The sequence below is a fragment of the Staurois parvus genome, unplaced genomic scaffold, assembly GCF_062004578.1.
Source record: "Staurois parvus isolate SC_StPar_1 unplaced genomic scaffold, SC_StPar_1.0 ptg001051l, whole genome shotgun sequence".
Lineage (NCBI taxonomy): Eukaryota > Metazoa > Chordata > Amphibia > Anura > Ranidae > Staurois > Staurois parvus.
The window spans coordinates 6,167,463-6,188,874 of record NW_028318847.1 but is presented as its reverse complement, the minus strand read 5'-3'; the positions used below and the strand labels follow the sequence as shown (position 1 = coordinate 6,188,874).

Genomic DNA, 21,412 nt, shown 5'->3' with positions numbered 1-21,412 from the left:
GTGGCTAAAGGACACAGCCACTGTTTCCCAATATGACATGTGGGTCATATAGAGCTCTATAATCACCCTGTGTGGATTTAGGGACCCGGATGTCATATTGGGATGCAATAGCAGTAGTGTCCATGCAGCTGTGCGCCCCAATAAAGAACAATGGGATGCTGGCACAGAGAGTGCATCCCTGTGCTGGGAAAAATGGCCCTGCATGAAGGTCGCATGTCATGCACTATGGAATCTTGAGAGTTGATTTCTGTTTTCATAAATGGTTGCTGTTTCTATAACACTCTGGTCACATCAAAGCTGATTTTGAAATTGTGCAACTTACAGTGAAGTCGCACGATTTCAAAGTCAGGTGACTTGCCGATTTGAGGTGCAATTTGCAAGACATCTGTCAGAGCCTGGGCCTTCTGCAGTGAGAGGCAATGTTTCTTCTCACTGAGCTACCTGGGATGCTGGAAACACTCTGCCTGATTTATTGGACAATCCTGCCTTGTGCCTTGTTGAACCTTGAACTCCTTGCTCCTCCCATGAACTTCCTGATAAAAGCCGTGTCCAGGCACTTCCTCCTTGCCAGATTATTGTGCCTTCCCAGCCAATATCCCGCTCATCGTTCCTCCTGCCGTCTACATCTTCGCTACCGACCTTTGGCTTGCCAATGACTACGATTCCGCCTGATCCTCATCTGCTACCATTTGTGACCGACCCTTGGCTTGTGACTGACTCCGCTTCTGTTTGATCCCTAACCTGTTTGATCCGCTACTGGTTTCCAGTTTGCTCATTCCCTGGTGGGGTGATCCTGAGATCTGCAACCTGGTATTAACATGCAGCCAAATCCTTCTCCACCACTAGGAGCTCTGGTGAAAACCGGTTAATACTTAGACTCCGCACCTCAGGTGAGCCTGTGCTATTTCCCAGGGTGACCCTCTGATGTACCGATCCTGCTGGTTTCAGGTAAGCCTTTTACTGCTATAGCAACTGGTCTCTGAATCTGACCCAGACAACATCTGACACAGTTGTCTATGCAAATCGCACCAAAAATAATGCATGCACAACTTTAGAAATCAGTGCGGCTCCGACCAAGTTGGAACCGCACCGATATGACTGCTCTAATAGCGGACAATAGGGTGCGACTTGGCATACGATTTGCAAATCGCATACCAAGTTGCACCCGATGTGAACGTGGTGTAAAGGCTTTTAACACAGTTATGCTGTATGACATGCTCCGTGTAGATAAATTCCAATTCTAAATAAACAGTAGACCCCCCCTCCCATCTGATTGCTGGGTTAAAAAGAAAGAAAAAATTATTTGGGGTGGATTTAGGCTCCATCTTTTTTACTTTATATTAGCTACTTCCTGACTGTAGCCTTTTTTTATTTTAGTTTATAACCCTCAGTGACCAAGGTAGATTTTTTATCTTAAAGGATAAGTTCACCTTTGGAACATATTACATGTTCCACCAACTGCGACCCCTCCCTCTGACAGGAAACTTCTCCCCGTACTATCTGTCAGATTTGAAAACAGTGTGGCCATGCAGAGCTCCACCCACACGGCCGTGTCACTCATTCACAATGTTCTGTGAATGAGTGCCTACAAATCCCGAAAGCCTTACCAGCTGTGGGCTTGTAGTTTTCAATTAACTACCACGGTTGTTCATTGAAGCTTCCTGTCAGTATATCGGCTTGCTCGTACATCCCACGTGGCAAGCAGATATTCTGGCAGGTCTGCAGGGGACCAGCATGGCAGCAGCAATCTACTGCAAAAAAATGTGCATTTATTATTTTTGTCCAAAAGGTGAATTTAGCCTTTAAAGATGCATGGGTTTGGTACAAAATAACTAGCTTTTTATGAGAACAAAAGTCTACCCTGATAAACGAATTTTAATGTAAGTATAATCAAGTGACGAAGCAAATGAATAAATAATGCACAATAACATATGTTAGATAACTCCGTCCTTATAGTAAAGTGATTAAGTGCAGGTGTTCCAAAAGTCCATGATCAAGAATAAACGTGCCTCTTGTGTTGTTGTGAATGTACAAACAATGCACTAACCAGAAAGCGCATTAATTGCGCATGGAGCAATTAAGACCTGCTCCTGGTGCTCTGGACTTGTGATACCAGGCAGATGTCATCAGCAAGTCGGCCACTAGATGTCATCAGTCTAGGTGTATTCTTAAGCATTCCACCAGGGCCATCATCAGCAGGAGAAGGGGGAGTCATATAACATCCAAATCCTCAGGAACCTTCAAAAGCGGGCTCACATGGAAATAATGAGCCCCAAGAAAGCTTCTAATAGTGTAGTAGGTCTTGAATGGTCAAAATTCCAGCATAAAAAGAAAGATAAAAACTTACATCCGTATCTGATATATCAACCAATCAGGATGGCCTTGCGGTATATCCACACAGGTCAGGGGCACCTCTCTGACGCGTTTTGTGTAAAAACACTTCCTCAGAGGGAGTGTGCCCATGCTGTGTGAGTTCTATATATAGTAAATACAAAATTGGCGCACATTAGTGCACGACCGCGTCACCCATCGCGGTTCGTGCATGCGCAGTTGCGAAAACGTGGCCATTTTCTTGGAGGTTTAAATAGGTAACCGAGAAGGGCTTTCGTGCATGCGCAGTGAGCGCTTTTCGGCCATTTTCCTTGTGATTAATCCAATAGACAGAGAGAGGCATTCGCGCATGCGCAGTGAGCGATCGCGGTTGCCATTTTGTCGGTGCCTCAGTGCACATATACCAGCAAGGTAGTAATACATATATACATATGAAGGAAGCAAGGGAACAGCAACAACCTCTCCTTATTAAACAGCGGCTTCCTACTTTGCTATAACCTAATACTATATTTGATGGTGGGTGAACTTATATTCCTATAAATAAAATGATAATTAAATAGTATATTAGATAAATTAATAAAGCTTAAAAGTGGTGCTATCTAGTGGTTATTCAAAAGATCGTTCAGACATTCCAGTTCCATTATATAGGTTAAGCTTGCATTAATTAAAGATGCATCCCAGTCATATATAGCGTGTGAAGAACTAAAATGAAGGTGGAATGTAATGAACTTCACAATAATACAAAATCAATCAATAGAAATAAATATCATAAATAAATGATCATAATTTGTACACAGTAAAATGGATGAATCAAACATCCTTCAGTGTTAAAAAGTGATAATTGCCGTTTAGAATCGATAATAAAACATATGGGGTCAAAATTTCTTCAGACCCTCATACATTCATAAAAATGGATATATCCAAGTTAAGAACAAACATACAATCTATAATATAATTATTGTATACAAAATATGGTATAAAAAGTGATATACTTTTAAAACAATACTTCCATAAAAATCTGATATTAAACGAATTTCAAGTAGAAACAGGCCCCGTAGTATGAAAACTTATTTCATATTCCAATAGAGATAAAAATATATTATAAATAAAACTCATAATACTACAATAGACCAGGATGTTGTATATTTAGCTGGTATCAATAAAGCAACTGATATCTAGCTCTACATTCAAGCCATGTGGTGCTTGAGTGTGTAGCAGGTAGATCCACTTCGTTTCTAACATTGAAACAGCTCTTTTTGTGCGTACCTCTCCAATTTTTATTAATTATGTCAATACCTGTAAATTTCAATGTATGCGGATTCCTGTTATGATGTTGGCGAAAGTAAATGGAAACAGAATGTTCCTTAAAACCCTTTTTAATGTTTGATAGGTGCTCACGCAACCTATCTATCGGTCTCCTCGTGGTTCTTCCACATATTGCTTACCACATGTGCAATTCAAGAGATATAATTCATGGGAGCTATAGCAGGTGATAGTCGATTGAATATCATAAGATATACCAGTCACATTCAAGGTGAAAGTTTTTATAGGTTTCTTATGTATGCCATTAAAAGGTACATAGCATACACCTATTACAGGGGAAGAAACCCATGGTGTTGAGAAAACTAAACGTCAAGGGTTTAGGGGGGTTAACTACATTAGGGGCCAGCATATTTCTTAATGTTGGCGCTCTCCTGTACGTAATTTCCGGTAAGTCTGGTAGAGTTTCACCCAATACAGGATCATTCTTTAAAATGTTCCAGTTCTTTCTAATAATGTTGGATACTTCCTTATGCTGTGTCGAGTAACTGGTAATGAAGGGACAGCTCCTCTTTGATTTGACTTTGTTTTTGGAAGTCAGGAGGTTCGTTCTGTCTGCATTGGCCACTTTGTTGATTTCTCTTTCTAGAGCATTTACGTCATAGCCTTTTTCAATAAACCTTTCCTTAAGAATATTGGCCTGAGTTCTATAATCCTCTATTTTAGTACAATTTCTCTGGACATGGAGAAATTGGCCCCTTGGTATGTTTTCTAGCCATCTTGGTTTAGGAATATAGCTGTTCCTATCTGTCATTTTAAAGAATGTTTTAGCGGAAATGTATGTCCCATTCTTACATAAAGTCAAGTCTAGGAAATTGATCTCTCGGTTACTATGCTGAAAAGTGAGTTTAATATTTTGGCTATTATAATTGAGGGTGGTGAAAAAATTATTTAACGTGAATTCATTACCATCCCAAAGAAGTAGGATATCATCTATAAATCTTTGATAGAAGATTAGATGGGGCCAGTCTCTCGAATATATTATATCCTCTTCCCATCTTGACATAAAGAGGTTCGCTAGACTCGGCGCGAACTTTTCACCCACGGCAACTCCAGTCAACTGTAAGTAGTATTTCTCATTAAACCAGAAGTAGTTGTGTTTCATGGCAAATTCAAGTACTGTATTTGCCGGCGTATAAGACGACCCCATACTTTTCCTGCTAAAATGTAGTGTTTGGGCTATACTCACCGTATAAGACTACCCCTCTTCCAATGCACATCAGTGGGAGGAATAGTGCCCCATCATCGGTGTCAGTGGGAGGAATAGTGCCCCATCATTGGTATTAGTGGCAGGAATAGTGCCCCATCATTGGCATTAGTGGCAGGAATAGTGCCCCATCATTAGTATCAGTGGGGGGAATAGGTGCCCAATCATTGGTATCAGTGGCAGGAATAGTGCCCCATCATAGTATCAGAGGGGGGAATAGGTGCCCCATCATTGGTATCAGTGGCAGGAATAGTGCCCCATCATTGGTATCAGTGGGAGGAATAGTGCCCCATCATTAGTATCAGTGGGGGGAATAGTGTCTCATCATTGGTGTCAGTGGGAGGAATAGTGTCCCATCATTGGTGTCAGTGGGGGGGGGGGGGAATAGTGCCCCATCATTGGTGTCAGTGGGGGGGGGGGGAATAGTGCCCCATCGTTGGTGTCAGTGGGAGGAATAGTGCCCCATCATTGGTGTCAGTGGGAGGAATAGTGCTCCATCATTGGTATCAGTGACACCAATGATGGGGCACTATTCCTCCCACTGACACCAATTACACTTGCTGACCCTGTTCTAGTATGGTGCTGCTGCAGCCAGCATATGTGGTTGCAGCAGCACCTCTACACTGAACACTTACCTGCTGCTCCTGCACTCGATTTTCGCGGGGCTGCTCGGCTCCGCCCCCTCGTCGCTGATTGGCCGCCTGGGTGCCTTTCCTGAGCTACAGTTCTGGCGGCCAATCACCGGTGAGGAGGCGGAGCCGAGCAGCCACATCCAGTGGCCGAACTGAAGGAGCAGCCGCGCTTCCTGGACCGGATCGTCTTGGGACCGGAGCCAGGTAAGAAACAGCCCCTGCCCACCTCTGTACTTAAGTGTCACTTGTACTTAAGTGTCTTCATGTTTTATGTTGCTATACAGTACTCACTTTTCAGCATAGTAACCGAGAGATCAATTTCCTAGACTAGATCTGGTTAGTGCATTGTTTGTACATTCACAACACAAGAGTCACGTTTATTCTTGATCATGAACTTTTGGAACACCTGCACTTAATCACTTTACTATAAGGACTGAGTTATCTAACATATTTAACATAGGTTATTGTGCATTATTTATTCATTTGCTTCGTCACTTGATTATACTTACAGTAGCGCTGCATACTTATGAATTTTGATTTCTGAGGAACATAGAAAATTGTCATCTGTCAGGCTTCGTTCACACCATATATGCATAATAACAGATGGAAAAAAAAAATGTTCAGATTTGACTTGCACAGAATATTTTGGGCTTGTTCACACCATGTGCAGAGACGTGTCTTTTTCTAAACAAAGATGTCTGCAAGGACACAAAGAAAACAACCGTTTTCAATGTGCCCAGTTCACACCATACCACTGCTCCCATGTGCTGTATTTGGAAACCTTTTTGTATTTGCCAATACAAACCTGCAAGTCAGCTATACTGAGAGCAACAATTCCACACAATTATGCAATGTAAGAGCTGTGAAAATGTGGAATAGACTCCCTCAAGAGCCGTTTCTGGCCAGCTCAGTAGATCGTTTTAAAAAAGGCCAAAAGGCCTGGATTCTTTTGTAAATTTACAAAATACAACTGAATACTAATATTTATAGATAAAGTAAAGTTGATCCAGGGAATATCCAATTGAATCCTGGGGAATCAGGAAGCACTCCCCCCCCCCATAATTGGACTATGCTTTGTTTCTTTTGCCTTCCTGTAGAGCAGCGGTTCTCAACCTGGGGGTCGCGACCCCTTTGGGGGTCGAACGACCATTTCCCAGGGGTCGCCTAAGACCATCGGAAAACACATATTTCCGATGGTCTTAGGAACCGAGACACCGCTGCTCTGTCTCGCGATCTGTGGGCGGGATGATATGCTGCCCCTGTAACCTGGCCACACCTCCGGGATCACTCAACAGCTCCGCCTCCTCGCCGCTGATTGGCCACCGGAACTGTAGCTCAGGAGAGGCACACAGGCGGCCAATCACCGGCGAGGAGGTGGAGCTTGGAGAGGAGGAGCCGAGCGGCAGAGCGCGCAGATCGAAGAAGATCGAGGGAGCTGCAGGACCGAGTGAAGAGGAGAGAGGCCAGAGAAGGAAGACAGCTGACAGGTAAGTGCAAATTTTGCTTCTGCAGGCTGTAGATGGGAGAGGGAGAGAGCGAGCCCAGGCTGGAGCAGGGGTCAGCAAGGTAAGTATCATTGGTGTCAGTGGGAGGAATAGTGCCCCATCATTTGTGTCACTAATACCAACGATGGGGCACTATTCCTCCCCCCACTGACACCAACGATGGGGCACTATTCCTCCCCCCACTGACACCAATGATAGGCACTATTCCTCCCCCCACTGACACCAACGATGGGGCACTATTCCTCCCCCCACTGACACCAACGATGGGGCACTATTCCTCCCACTGACACCAACGATGGGGCACTATTCCTCCCACTGACACCAACGATGGGGCACTATTCCTCCCACTGACACCAACGATGGGACACTATTCCTCCCACTGACACCAACGATGCGGCACTATTCCTCCCACTGACACCAACGATGGGGCACTATTCCTCCCACTGACACCAACGATGGGGCACTATTCCTCCCACTGGCACCAATGATGGGGCACTATTCCTCCCCCCACTGACACCAACGATGCGGCACTATTCCTCCCACTGACACCAACGATGGGGCACTATTCCTCCCACTGACACCAACGATGGGGCACTATTCCTCCCACTGGCACCAATGATAGGCACTATTCCTCCCCCCACTGACACCAATGATAGGCACTATTCCTCCCACTGACACCAACGATGGGGCACTATTCCTCCCACTGACACCAACGATGGGGCACTATTCCTCCCACTGGCACCAACGATGGGGCACTATTCCTCCCCCCACTGACACCAACGATGCGGCACTATTCCTCCCACTGACACCAACGATGGGGCACTATTCCTCCCACTGACACCAACGATGGGGCACTATTCCTCCCACTGGCACCAATGATAGGCACTATTCCTCCCCCCACTGACACCAATGATGGGGCACTATTCCTCCCCCCACTGACACCAACGATAGGCACTATTCCTCCCCCCACTGACACCAACGATAGGCACTATTCCTCCCCCCACTGACACCAACGATAGGCACTATTCCTCCCCCCACTGACACCAACGATGGGGCACTATTCCTCCCCCCACTGACACCAACGATGGGGCACTATTCCTCCCCCCACTGACACCAACGATGGGGCACTATTCCTCCCCCCACTGACACCAACGATGGGGCACTATTCCTCCCCCCACTGACACCAACGATGGGGCACTATTCCTCCCCCCACTGACACCAACGATGGGGCACTATTCCTCCCCCCACTGACACCAACGATGGGGCACTATTCCTCCCCCCACTGACACCAACGATGGGGCACTATTCCTCCCCCCACTGACACCAACGATGGGGCACTATTCCTCCTCCCACTGGCACCAATGATAGGCACTATTCCTCCCCCCACTGACACCAATGATAGGCACTATTCCTCCCACTGACACCAACGATGGGGCACTATTCCTCCCACTGACACCAACGATGGGGCACTATTCCTCCCACTGACACCAACGATGGGGCACTATTCCTCCCACTGGCACCAATGATGGGGCACTATTCCTCCCCCCACTGACACCAACGATGCGGCACTATTCCTCCCACTGACACCAACGATGGGGCACTATTCCTCCCACTGACACCAACGATGGGGCACTATTCCTCCCACTGGCACCAATGATAGGCACTATTCCTCCCCCCACTGACACCAATGATGGGGCACTATTCCTCCCCCCACTGACACCAACGATAGGCACTATTCCTCCCCCCACTGACACCAACGATAGGCACTATTCCTCCCCCCACTGACACCAACGATAGGCACTATTCCTCCCCCCACTGACACCAACGATGGGGCACTATTCCTCCCCCCACTGACACCAACGATGGGGCACTATTCCTCCCCCCACTGACACCAACGATGGGGCACTATTCCTCCCCCCACTGACACCAACGATGGGGCACTATTCCTCCCCCCACTGACACCAACGATGGGGCACTATTCCTCCCCCCACTGACACCAACGATGGGGCACTATTCCTCCCCCCACTGACACCAACGATGGGGCACTATTCCTCCCCCCACTGACACCAACGATGGGGCACTATTCCTCCCCCCACTGACACCAACGATGGGGCACTATTCCTCCCCCCACTGACACCAACGATGGGGCACTATTCCTCCCCCCACTGACACCAACGATGGGGCACTATTCCTCCCCCCACTGACACCAACGATGGGGCACTATTCCTCCCCCCACTGACACCAACGATGGGGCACTATTCCTCCCCCCACTGACACCAACGATGGGGCACTATTCCTCCCCCCACTGACACCAACGATGGGGCACTATTCCTCCCCCCACTGACACCAACGATGGGGCACTATTCCTCCCCCCACTGACACCAACGATGGGGCACTATTCCTCCCCCCACTGACACCAACGATGGGGCACTATTCCTCCCCCCACTGACACCAACGATGGGGCACTATTCCTCCCCCCACTGACACCAACGATGGGGCACTATTCCTCCCCCCACTGACACCAACGATGGGGCACTATTCCTCCCCCCACTGACACCAACGATGGGGCACTATTCCTCCCCCCACTGACACCAACGATGGGGCACTATTCCTCCCCCCACTGACACCAACGATGGGGCACTATTCCTCCCCCCACTGACACCAACGATGGGGCACTATTCCTCCCCCCACTGACACCAACGATGGGGCACTATTCCTCCCCCCACTGACACCAACGATGGGGCACTATTCCTCCCCCCACTGACACCAACGATGGGGCACTATTCCTCCCCCCACTGACACCAACGATGGGGCACTATTCCTCCCCCCACTGACACCAACGATGGGGCACTATTCCTCCCCCCACTGACACCAACGATGGGGCACTATTCCTCCCCCCACTGACACCAACGATGGGGCACTATTCCTCCCCCCACTGACACCAACGATGGGGCACTATTCCTCCCCCCACTGACACCAACGATGGGGCACTATTCCTCCCCCCACTGACACCAATGATAGGCACTATTCCTCCCACTGATACCAATGATGGGGCACTATTCCTCCCACTGATACCAATGATGGAGCACTATTCCCCCCACTGACACCAATGATGGGGCACTATTCCTCCCACTGACACCAATGATGGGGCACTATTCCTCCCACTGATACCAATGATGGGGCACTATTCCTCCCACTGACACCAACGATGGGGCACTATTCCTCCCACTGATACCAACGATGGGACACTATTCCTCCCACTGACATCAGTGATGGGGCGCTAGTCCTCCCACTGATACCAATGATGGGGCACTATTCCTCCCACTGATACCAATGATGGGGCACTATTCCTCCCACTGACACCAATGGCGGGACACTATTCCTCCCAATGATACCAACGATGGGACACTATTCCTCCCACTGATACCAATGATGGGGCGCTAGTCCTCCCACTGATACCAATGATGGGGCACTATTCCTCCCACTGACATCAGTGATGTGGCACTAGTCCTCCCACTGCAAAATTACAGTTCTGAAGTAGCAACGAAAATAATTTTATGGTTGGGGGTCACCACAACATGAGGAACTGTATTAAGGGGTCGCGGCGTTAGAAAGGTTGAGAACCACTGCTGTAGAGCAACTGTGGGTATAGGATTGTGTATATAGGAGATTTCTATTTGTGTGTGTTTCTTTTCTGTGGGCTAAACGTGGACTTGAGCCTTTTTTCAACCAGACCAACTATAAAAACTGAGTTTTTAATGCCCAGAAATATGCAATAGAAAAGTTCTCCGCAAGGGCATAAAGAAAACAGTTGTTCTCTATGTGTCAGTCACACCAGAATGTTTATATCATGTAAGTTTTTTTTTTTTTGGCGCAGAATAATGCATATGTATGACATACATGAAAAAGCAAATCATTTCTAAGAATTAGGATAGCATATAGTCTGATTTTTACTTGAAGCAAACTTGTGATATGATCTATTACTACTTGGCCCTTATCTGCACTCAACCAACCTAAAAGTGCTTATACACATCAGTTTAGGTATCAGGTCAGTTGCGGGGCTCCAACATACCTTTGCAACAGATCCCTTTTACAAATTTTCTACTTGAAAAGATGACAATATATTACGGATTCTCTCAAGTAGTGAAATAAGAGCATTGGAATAAATGCTGTCATCACAGAAATGTGTCCTTATTTGGTTGTTGCCACTTACTACAATGGATGACAGGGCTGGTCACTTTATCACAACAGCAACTATACTTGTAGTATAGGGTCAGAATGAGACTGTGACACATTTTAAAAGGCAAGTATCAATTGCTAACAGCTAAATCATTGATTTATTAAATTCAAAAATATAATGCAGTACTTTTGTGGGGGGTTCCTAGGAATAGATTCTCCATTTACTCTGCATGCAGTGTATCCTCTGTTCTGTTATGAAGTCTTTAGTAAAATTAAAGTAAAAGAAAGTAAGAGTTCTCTTCAAACCATGTTGCATTGCGTCACCTTGGTCCAGCTAAGCAGAGTATACATTCTCCAGAGATTCTGTCATGCCTGTAATGGGGAGCTAGTAAAACTAAATAACAGAGCACGCCTTCCAAGAGTGGGCTGAGGTCAGTGCATTCACTGAGCGCTCATGCGTTTGTTGTTTGATCCATTTACTCCCCCAGCTTGGGTCATAAGGGACCACTTCATAGGAATCAGGAAATACATGTCAGATGATACTGTGTACATATACAAATACATATATGTGAACCGGCACTAAGTGCCATTTCTGCCGCCTACCCCGATCCTCTGCTATCTGACAGGTTTTCCTGACACCAAGAAAAAAAAATAGTGATGGGAGGGAGCTCTAGCAGGTTAACAGCCTCAACTCTGTTCCTGTGTGCTGTGTGAGGGGGGGGGGGGGGGGGTGTCCTTTTCATCCAATCAGCTTTTATGTTGAAGTGGTTTTATTCAGTTTTTAAACAGAGCAAAAACGTAACACTACAGGTCTATTTCCAGTAAATGTACAAGGATGCATATAGACAAAAGTAATGTAATGTGACACATCACAAGGTTATGATAAAAGAAAAGGTCACCAAGATATGTTAAGATTAGCAGAGCATCTATGGATAAAAGTGAGCTCCATAGCCAGCTATTAATATAATGATAGAAATCACAATGAAAATGGCGTAAACATACAGTGACGCTACCGCCCATATAGGAAGTAAAGCAGTACATTCCAGAGCACCATCTACAGTATATGAGAAACCGGTGAATAATGTTAAGACCATAGAGAGAGGCAGGAACAAAGTGTGAGAGAGAAGAAAAAAAAAAAAAAAAGGGGAGGAGGGGAAAGTAAAATACCACCTAACCTGAAAAGCCCCAAATGGAACAGTTACAAAAGACCTCAAAATTGGAGGAATACCAGAAATGTGACCAGACGGTCCACATAGGTTTGTGAGATTCAATCTTATACTCCCAGGCTATCGTACGTTCCGGGTGTTCTATCCGGTACATTTCACAAGCCCAATCAGCCAAAGAGGAAACAGACGGTTGGCACCAATGTCTAGCGAAAACAGAGCAGGCTGCTGTAAGAAAATGTCGAATTAAGCTTTTCTTGATTTTTCTATAGAAGCTTGGCAACATAGAAAGTATAGTTATGCAAGGTTCATTTGGGAATTTGTCCCCAACAAATTTGTCATATAAATTGTAGTATTTTATCCCAATAACAGATAATGTACTGACAGGTACCCCAGATATGCATCATGGTGCCAGGGACCTGTAAACATCTCCAACACATATCCAGGATGGTAGGGTCAATTCTATGCAGGATAGTAGGGCAATGATATCACCTAGACACAATGCGGCAATTACGTTCCTGGGCATGGGGATGATTTAGACAGTTTAAAGGAAAGTGCCAGTGTTCTGTCCCAATCCATATCGCCAGATCAGACGGATCAGAATGTGTCATTCAGCTTCCGCTCCCATTTAGATAGGAATAGCGGGGGAGCTAGATAGGAGGCTTTTAGAAAGATTCGATAAATCTGGGATAGGGAATGTTTCGATATGGTGGACTGGAAGAGCAACGATTCAAAGTCTGTAAGTGGCCTGGACAAATCATCCCTTTCTGGTATCCTACCCAGAAAGTGTCAATTGAGTAAGTTCAAGCCATACCCTCGAAGGATTATGACAAGAGGAGAGTAGTCAGGAAAGAGGAATTAGGTTTCCATTACGGAGTGTGTGGCACAGAAGTGAAGAATCAGTTATTTGCCAGGAAAGGAATTTGGAGCTAGTATTCATCCCATGTCCATAATGTGGTAGAGGATATGAGCGGCAATAGATCAATAGGGGGTCTGTGGGCCAGATTTGTCCATGGTAAAAACATGAGGTCCGAGGAAATCAGGTAATTTTCTAAGAGGGTCAAAAGCTTAGTGGATTTACCATGGTACCAATCAACTATCCGAAGCAGTGAAGCTGCATGAAAGTATGACAAAAGGTGAGGTAAAGCAACACCTCCTCTGTTCTAGGGTTATGAGAAGATAGCAGGGCCAAACCAATCAGCTTTTAGAGCTCCCCTGATGGAGCTCTGCAGAGTGAATTTCAGCACCCTGCCCCGTTTTCTGAAAGCTCAGACAAGCTTTATAAATTCTGCATTTTGAATGGATGTAGAGAATACTGCATATAAACATGTACAACTTATGTAGGAGAATTTGTTTAATTTCTGTGTATTACCTGAAGCCAGTCACTTCACTGGATATATGTAAGAGTTTGCAATCACTTTAAATGTCTTTAGGCAACGTTAGTATGTGGAATGGATGTGAACCACAGTTAAGAGGTGAAGGGTGGAAGAGAGGGTCTGACTCTGTTTAATGTAAAGGCTGAGAAGCACTAAAACAACCTTTACAGTTTTTCACATCTCATTTTATCGGATTAAATTACTAGAATGCTGCAGTCAGTTGAAAAATCTGTATTCGCTTCATTAATTTTTGCTAAATAAAATGGAAAGAAGAGAATCTCTCAAAAATAAGACTGCAGTATTATAATAATTTAGCAGTGTACATGAATATTGCATAAATTCAATCACAACTGGCTCTCTATGGCTGAAGGCACAAAATTTCTCCAGTAGTTAATGGTGTGGCATTTTGTAAAAATTCAGAAATGCTTAACCTTTTTTTCCTCCAACAAGAACAATGATGTCATTCTAATTCAGCAGCTCATACAAAGCAGTTGTTTTTTGTAAACCACAGCTGTGGGCTATCAAGGCGCATTTGTTGTGCAGACAAAGCTAAAAACAGCTCTTGCTTCACATACTGAATATTTGGAAATATACAGCAAAATGTACTCAAAAGGTTATATAGAATTTTTTTTGTAGGGGGACATGCTCAACTGGTATTGGCAGCAATAAATCATGCATGAGACAGGGATACCCAGAAACAAGGCTGCAAACACCATTTCTGTGCACGATGGCTTTGTACAGCAAGTTCATACCAGAACACAAACAGCCACTAACTACACTTAGGTTGGCTCACACGTGGTCAGCGGTTTTACCGCCCACTTGAAATGGAACTTGCAGCCACTCTGAGCTGTACATATGCTGCAGCAAAATTTAAATCCCCTGTCCCACCTGGCAGGCAGTACCAACTGTACCATTAAAGTTAACAAGGTCGCACTACAACTGCCTTCCAATCGTGTGCAGTGCACGCAGCTATGTGCGGTGGTTTGGCCATTTTAGGGTTGAAAAAGGCATATCGCCTCCCCTACGACAAGTCAACTAGTCCACTGCCCTCTGAAAAGCAATCCACCAGAGGTTAAAGGATATCATATTTAAATACGATGTTTCTGAAGGGTCTTAACGTGGATCTTGATTTTCATATATTTTTACGATCTGTTATGCTTCAACAATTGTTTTTCACTGCTCTCTTTTTCCCTCCTCACTGGACTGAGTTAAAGCAGCAGAAGCCATTAGCTCCTGCTGATGTCAATCAAATCCAGTGATGAGGGAGCAAGGCCAAGCCGCACTGTGTGGTTCGGGATCAAACATGCACGAGTATGCCCATAGCAAATGGCTTGCTGGGGAGGTACTAGAAAGGCAGGGGAAGCCAGGGGAAGAGGAGGATCAAGGCTGCACTGTGCAAAACCATTGCACAGAGCAGGCAAGTATGACATGTTATTTTAAAAAATATACAGTTGTGTTCAAAATAATAGCAGTCAGACATCACTAACCTGATCAATCACTGTTTTTGGTAGAAATAATATTTCTACATGGCAAATTTACTAGCAGGTATAGTAGAGTAATAGAAATCCAACAGACCCAACAGTCATGACATGCATGCTGCTGATTCTGTGTAATTGAATCACTCATTGAAAGGGGCATGTTCAAAATAATAGCAGTGTGGAGTTCTATTAGTGAGGTCATTCATTCTTTGAAAAACAGGTGGCAATTATTGCCCTTATTTAACCATTAGCCGCCCGGCCAATGGCCGTTTGGCGGCTTCAGATGTGCCTCTTCATTCCGGGTGCACGCCATTTGGCGTGCTCCCGCACATGCGCCGTTTGCGGTAATGCAGAGCGGCGCAGCAGCGGGATCTGTCACAGGCCGTGCACCTCGGACACGGCCGATGACAGATCCGAGTACCGGCTCCCGTTGCTGGTACCATGTGACCTGCTGTGACCAATCACAGCAGGTCACATGACAGTTGTATACAATGGATGGCTTCATTCATGATGCCATCCATTGTATACTAGTGCCTAGCTGTGAATGGTCACAGCTAATCACATGCACATGTCATGTGATTAGCTGTGACCAAATCACAGCTAAGCACAAAAAAAAGAAAAAAAAAAAAAAAAAAAAGCTGAATGAATCGATTTCATTCAGGTAAATGCTTGCTTATAGCAAAGTAATTCTTTGCTATAAGCAAATTGTGTAAAAAAAAATACTGATCACTTCCCCAAAGTAGTACAGTGTTACTATGGTAACATTGTACTACTTTGGTCATAGTAAAATATGAAAAAAAATCTTAAAAAAATAAAAAAAAATGTAATAAAAAATTTAATTAAAAAAAATTAGAAAAATATATATATTTTTTTGTTTTTCATACTGTCACCAGTCAGTGTCCCTGTTAACTGCCATGCCAGTTATATGATGACGCTGTACTGCACTGGTGACAGTATGTAAAAAAAAAAAATAGTGAAAATAATTTTTTTAATTTTTTCATTTTCCAAAAAATTATGACATAAAAATACAACTTCAAAAAACTCGCCATGCCTCTTATGAAGTACGTCGGACTGTCTACTCTGCAAAAAGGGGTCATTTGGGGATATCTGTACTGTTCTGACATTCTTGGACCTCAAGAAATTAGATTGGCCGTCAGTACTTCAGGATTGATCAATATTCAGATCTATACCATAGTTTGTGAACTCTATAACTTTCCTACAAACTAAAAAATACATCCTAATTTGGGTTATTTTCACCAAAGACATGTAGCAGAATACATCTCAGCCTAAATTTATGAAGAACAATTATTTATTTGTAAACTTTTATAACAGAAACAAAGAAAAATGTGTTTTTTTTTCAAAATTTTTGGTCTTTTTTTGTTAATTTAGCAAAAAATAAAAACCCCAGCGGTGATTAAATACCACCAAAAGAAAGCTCTAGTTGTGTGAAGAAAATGATAAAATTTTAGTTTGGGTACAGTGTTGTATGACCGCGCAATTGTCATTCAAAGTGTGAGAGCGCTGAAACCTGAAAAAATGGCCTGGGCAGGAAGGTGTAAAATTGCACGGTATTGAAATGGTTAAGGAAGGAAGGCAGCAGATGTTGTACATGCTGGTTACAGTGCATTTCTCTCTGAAATTCTGAGGAAAATGGGTCGTTCCAGACATTGTTCAGAAGAACAGCGTACCTTGAATAAAAAGTTGATAGGAGAGGGGAAAACATATAAAGAAGTGCAGAAAATGATAGGCTGCTCAGCTAAAATGATCGCAAATGCTTTAAAATGGCAACCAAACCCTCAAAAATGTGGAAGAAAGCGAAAAACTACCATTCGAATGGATAGAAGAATAGCCAAAATAGCAAGGACTCAGCCAACAATCAGCTCCAGGAAGATCAAAGAAGGTCTAAAGTTACCTGTGAGTACTGTTACAATTAGAAGACGCCAATGTGAAGCCAGGCTATCTGCAAGAAGCCCTCGCAAAGTCCCACTGTTGAAAAACAAAAACATGCTGAAGAGGTTACAATTTGCCAAAGAGCACATTGACTGGCCAAAGAGAAATGGCGCAACATTTTGTGGACTGATGAAAGTAAGATTGTTCTTTTTGGGTCTAGTGGCCATAGACAGTTTGTCAGACGACCCCCAAAAACTGAATTCAAGCCACAGTACACTGTGAAGACAGTGCAGCATGGTTGAGCAAGCATCATGATATGGGGATGTTTCTCATACTACGGTGGTGGGCCTATTAATTGCATACCAAGGATCATGGATCAGTTTGAATACATCAGAATACTTGAAGAGGTCATGCTGCCTTATGCTGAAGAGGAAATGCCCTTGAAATGGGTGTTCCAACAAGACAACGACCCCAAACACACCAGTAAACGTGCAACATCTTGGTTCCAGACCAACAAGATTGACGTTATGGAGTGGCCAGCCCAATCCCCGGATCTTAATCCAATTGAAAACTTGTGGGGTGACATCAAAAATGCAGTTTCTGAGGCAAAACCAAGAAATAGAGAAGAACTGTGGAATGTAGTCCAATCATCCTGGACTGGAATACCTGTTCACAGGTGCCAGATGTTGGCGGACTCCATGCAACACAGATGTACAGCAGTTCTCAGAAACAGTGCTTATACAACTAAATATTCATTAAGTGATTCAAAGGAAAGCAACATCTTCAAACATTTTTCAGTTTATATAGTGAATGTTTGAGTTTGTAGAGAAGAATACAAACACTGCTATTTTTTTGAACAGTCTAATATTCACTTTTCTTCAATTTTTTAGAGGAACACAAATTTGATCTATTTTTCTTCATGTTGTGATTTGGAATAGAATGTGTAGTGTTCCCAATGCATTTGTGTGTATGGAAATAAAAGCTATTAGAAGGATTTTGAGCTTTATTCACTTTTTTCAACACACTGCTATTATTTTGAACACAACTGTATAAATAAAATTACCTTGACAATCACTTAAATTGATTTCCGATTTGCAGTTTGTTGTCTACCTGATTTTATTAAGTGTTTCTTAGATACATCAGATTTGATAAAGGTTAATTATGTATTGGAAACTGTTGTACATGTTTTTGCTACAAGCTAAAAGTGTGACATTAAATAAATTCACAAGATGTTGCAAACTCAGACTGCTTTATTTCTTCTTCTATAAATTGGATTCTGGGTAAACTCCATTGTTTGCTTGCACCGTGTCTGTTAGCTTTATGGTGGGTACAGTCTCCAAGAAAATGTTTTAATACACACACACCATAAACACACACACACACACACACACACACACACTTTAAACAAACTCCCTACTGACCTTTGTAGCTGCAGGTACTGTGGAGAAATGAATCCTTGAAGATTACATAAAAGTTTGGATTCTATCACTTACAGCACCTGCTGTTTTTCTACAATAGAGTTAAGTTCTTGTGTTAGAGGACACAAAAGGAGCTGAGCTGTGACCTCATAATAATGTTGTGAATATTGAAGATGAATGTCTCCACAGTACCTGCAATTATGGGGGGGTCAGTGACCACTTGTGTTAAAGCTTTTTTTCTGGTTGTGAAGAATATGTAAATACTTCAATTTTCAGTCTGGGCACAGGTGCACTTTATCTGCCATGACAGCAAGTTTTCTTGACTACAAACTAGAATAACCTTTTGGGAGAAATTTTATCCACCACATTGCAGAATAGTTCAACAGTATTTTCCCTGTCAGGATTTGCTACAGCATTTCTACTGGATTCAGGTCAGGACTTTAACTAGGCTACTCAGCAATAATCAATCTTGTTTTTCAAGCTGCGCTGAATCTGTATGTGAAATGCTTCAAGCCTCACTTTTAGGCACATTTTACAATAGCTCACAACATGCACTTTTAGAAAAAGCAGAGAAAAACAAAAGTCAGTTACTCTAGAGAATACTGTAGAGTAGTACAAAAATGAAATGCAATCAAACCTTTTTCAAGTGAAAAGCAAATAAGATAGTTAGGTGCATATTCAATAAAAATTCCTCAGGCGTAAAACAGGAGATCCCCAAGAGTACATATAAAGGCTCCTACGTGAAACGACTTGTATGTGACAGGTTCCAAACCTTGTTATGTGATAGACATGACTCATATTAGTTTAAAAAAATGCTTTACCTCCCCTGAGTGAATGAAATACTCCTTCATTCAGCGTCTACAGTGGAAAAAAAATTATCAAAAGCATGGGTTGCCTTCAATGAAAACCACATATCAAAATAATATTTAAATCCAAAGATATAAGCAAATCTTAACTTTGTCCCTAATAAGGGAAGTTGTTCTGTAGTCCTGTGATAAGATAACAACGCTGCTCCTCCAAAAACACACAAACTAGCGTTGTCACCCTAGTTACTGGCAGAATCTAGTTAAAGGTTGCCTATAATTTTTAAACATATTTTAATTTCACAAACTGTTAAATAAGGCCTGGAATGTATGAATTTTATAAGATATAGACCTAATGCCATAAGAAGATTTGAAGATTACCTAAAACAGAGTTTTACAAAAAGTGTATTTGTTCCTAATAGGCAGACAGACTCCCTCCGAATAATTAAACTCATGTTTCCACCACAAATTAAAGATGAATTCAATGCTAAACCTAATAATATTCAAACCTTTTTCCTTTCCTTAAATAAATCAAACAATAAATAAAATTTAAAAAAATTTCCAAGTCCAACATAATCTCTCAATCCTGTGTGTTCAACTTCAATTGAAGTTGGACACACAGGATTGAGAGATTATGTTGGACTTGGAAATATATTTTGGGAAAATATATATATATATTTATTTGTTTGATTTATTTATTTTATTTAAGGAAAGGAAAAAGGTTTGAATATTATTTACTTTTAAGAGTGAAAGTGTGACTTTTTCTTGGGATTATAAATTGGGTTATTCACTATGTGAGTTTATTTATCTATTTTTGTGAGTTGCGGAGTGATTATTTATTTAATCAATGCTAAACCTAACTAGTCTTAAAATGTTCCCTGCCCACTCCTAACACCTATGCTGACTACTCTACGTAAGAAAGATGTATATACTTACCCAATTTTAGCTGGCTCCGCCATGGCCTATCCATTGTTGACGCTCCCTGCTCTCCCCTGCAGTTGTCACTGATTGACACAGAGGAGCCAGATCACATGGCTGGACTGAAAATAGGTACATAATACACTGCTCAAAAAAATTAAAGAAACACTTTGAAAATACATCAGATCTCAATGGGGAAAAAATATACTGGATATCTTTTTTTTTTTTAAACAATTGGCTTTTATTCAGAAAGAAAAAGCAGAACATATGAACAAGAATGAGCTACAAGAAAGTACAGCATATTATCATATCATGTAGTACACAGTTTACAAATTCGTTTCGAAATAAGCTCAGTAGTATAATCAAAACATTAGGAAGCATTCCCATAGTAAAACGTTTACAATTTGCAGGTACAATCATCAAGTCTGATAGAAAGAAAAGTAAGAACAGAGGAAATTGAAAAGCAAGGAAAGAAAGCAAGAAAATGGCATAAGTAAGGAGAGATCCATCTCCGCAAGAGATGCCCATAATTCACCAGCATGACCCACACGTCCAAAAGAGAAAAATAGCTATTTGCCCATCAGCCCTTTATATCTTTCCGAAAAAGTGAAAGCATACCAACTGTACCACAATTTGTGAAACCTGGGAACCATGTCATCAGTCATAGTCATTGTCTGTTCCAATTCCTGAATAACATTAACCTCTCTTATCCAGTCTTGAATCGAGGGGGTATGAGTGGTCTTCCAATGTCTGGGAATTAAGGACTAAGCCGCATTCAAAAAGGTGCCACACCAAGGATCTCTTGTACGATTTCAACGAGCACTCAGAAATATGGAGGAGGCAACATTCAGGAGTTAAGGGCAATGCAGTCTCCGTAATAGAGTAGGGCAAGTCTTCATCCCAGAATGGCTTAAGCCGTGGACATTGCCACCAAACATGGAACAAGGAGCCCTCAGCTGACTCACAGCGCCAACATAAACCTGACGTTTGGGGAAACCACCTCTTTAACCTGTCCGGTGTAGTGTACCACCGCGTTAATTTATAGGAGATTTCTTGAGTCCTGGTGCTGATGAAGCATTTGTGAGCAAAAATGCAGGCTTTTCTCCATTGGTCATCGGAGAACTTTGCCTGAAAGGCTGATTCCCAACCTAGCCGAAAAGTATCGTGGGTGACAGATTGTTTTGAAACCAAG

At 43.1% G+C, this 21,412-nt stretch overlaps 1 protein-coding gene across 4 annotated transcripts in view; it reads right to left on the bottom strand.

The window, feature by feature from the left end:
• Nucleotides 1-21,412, bottom strand: part of LOC149440882 (uncharacterized) — a 117,283-nt gene that overhangs the window by 39,119 nt on the left and 56,752 nt on the right. For 2 of the 4 annotated variants that reach the window (XM_089658109.1, XM_089658111.1), the window contains exon 3: nt 17,104-17,177. The exons of the other annotated variants lie outside the window; for them this stretch is intronic. The gene's annotated coding sequence lies outside the window, so the exon portion shown is untranslated. The remainder of the gene's footprint in view (nt 1-17,103; nt 17,178-21,412) is intronic. 4 annotated transcript variants of the gene reach the window in all.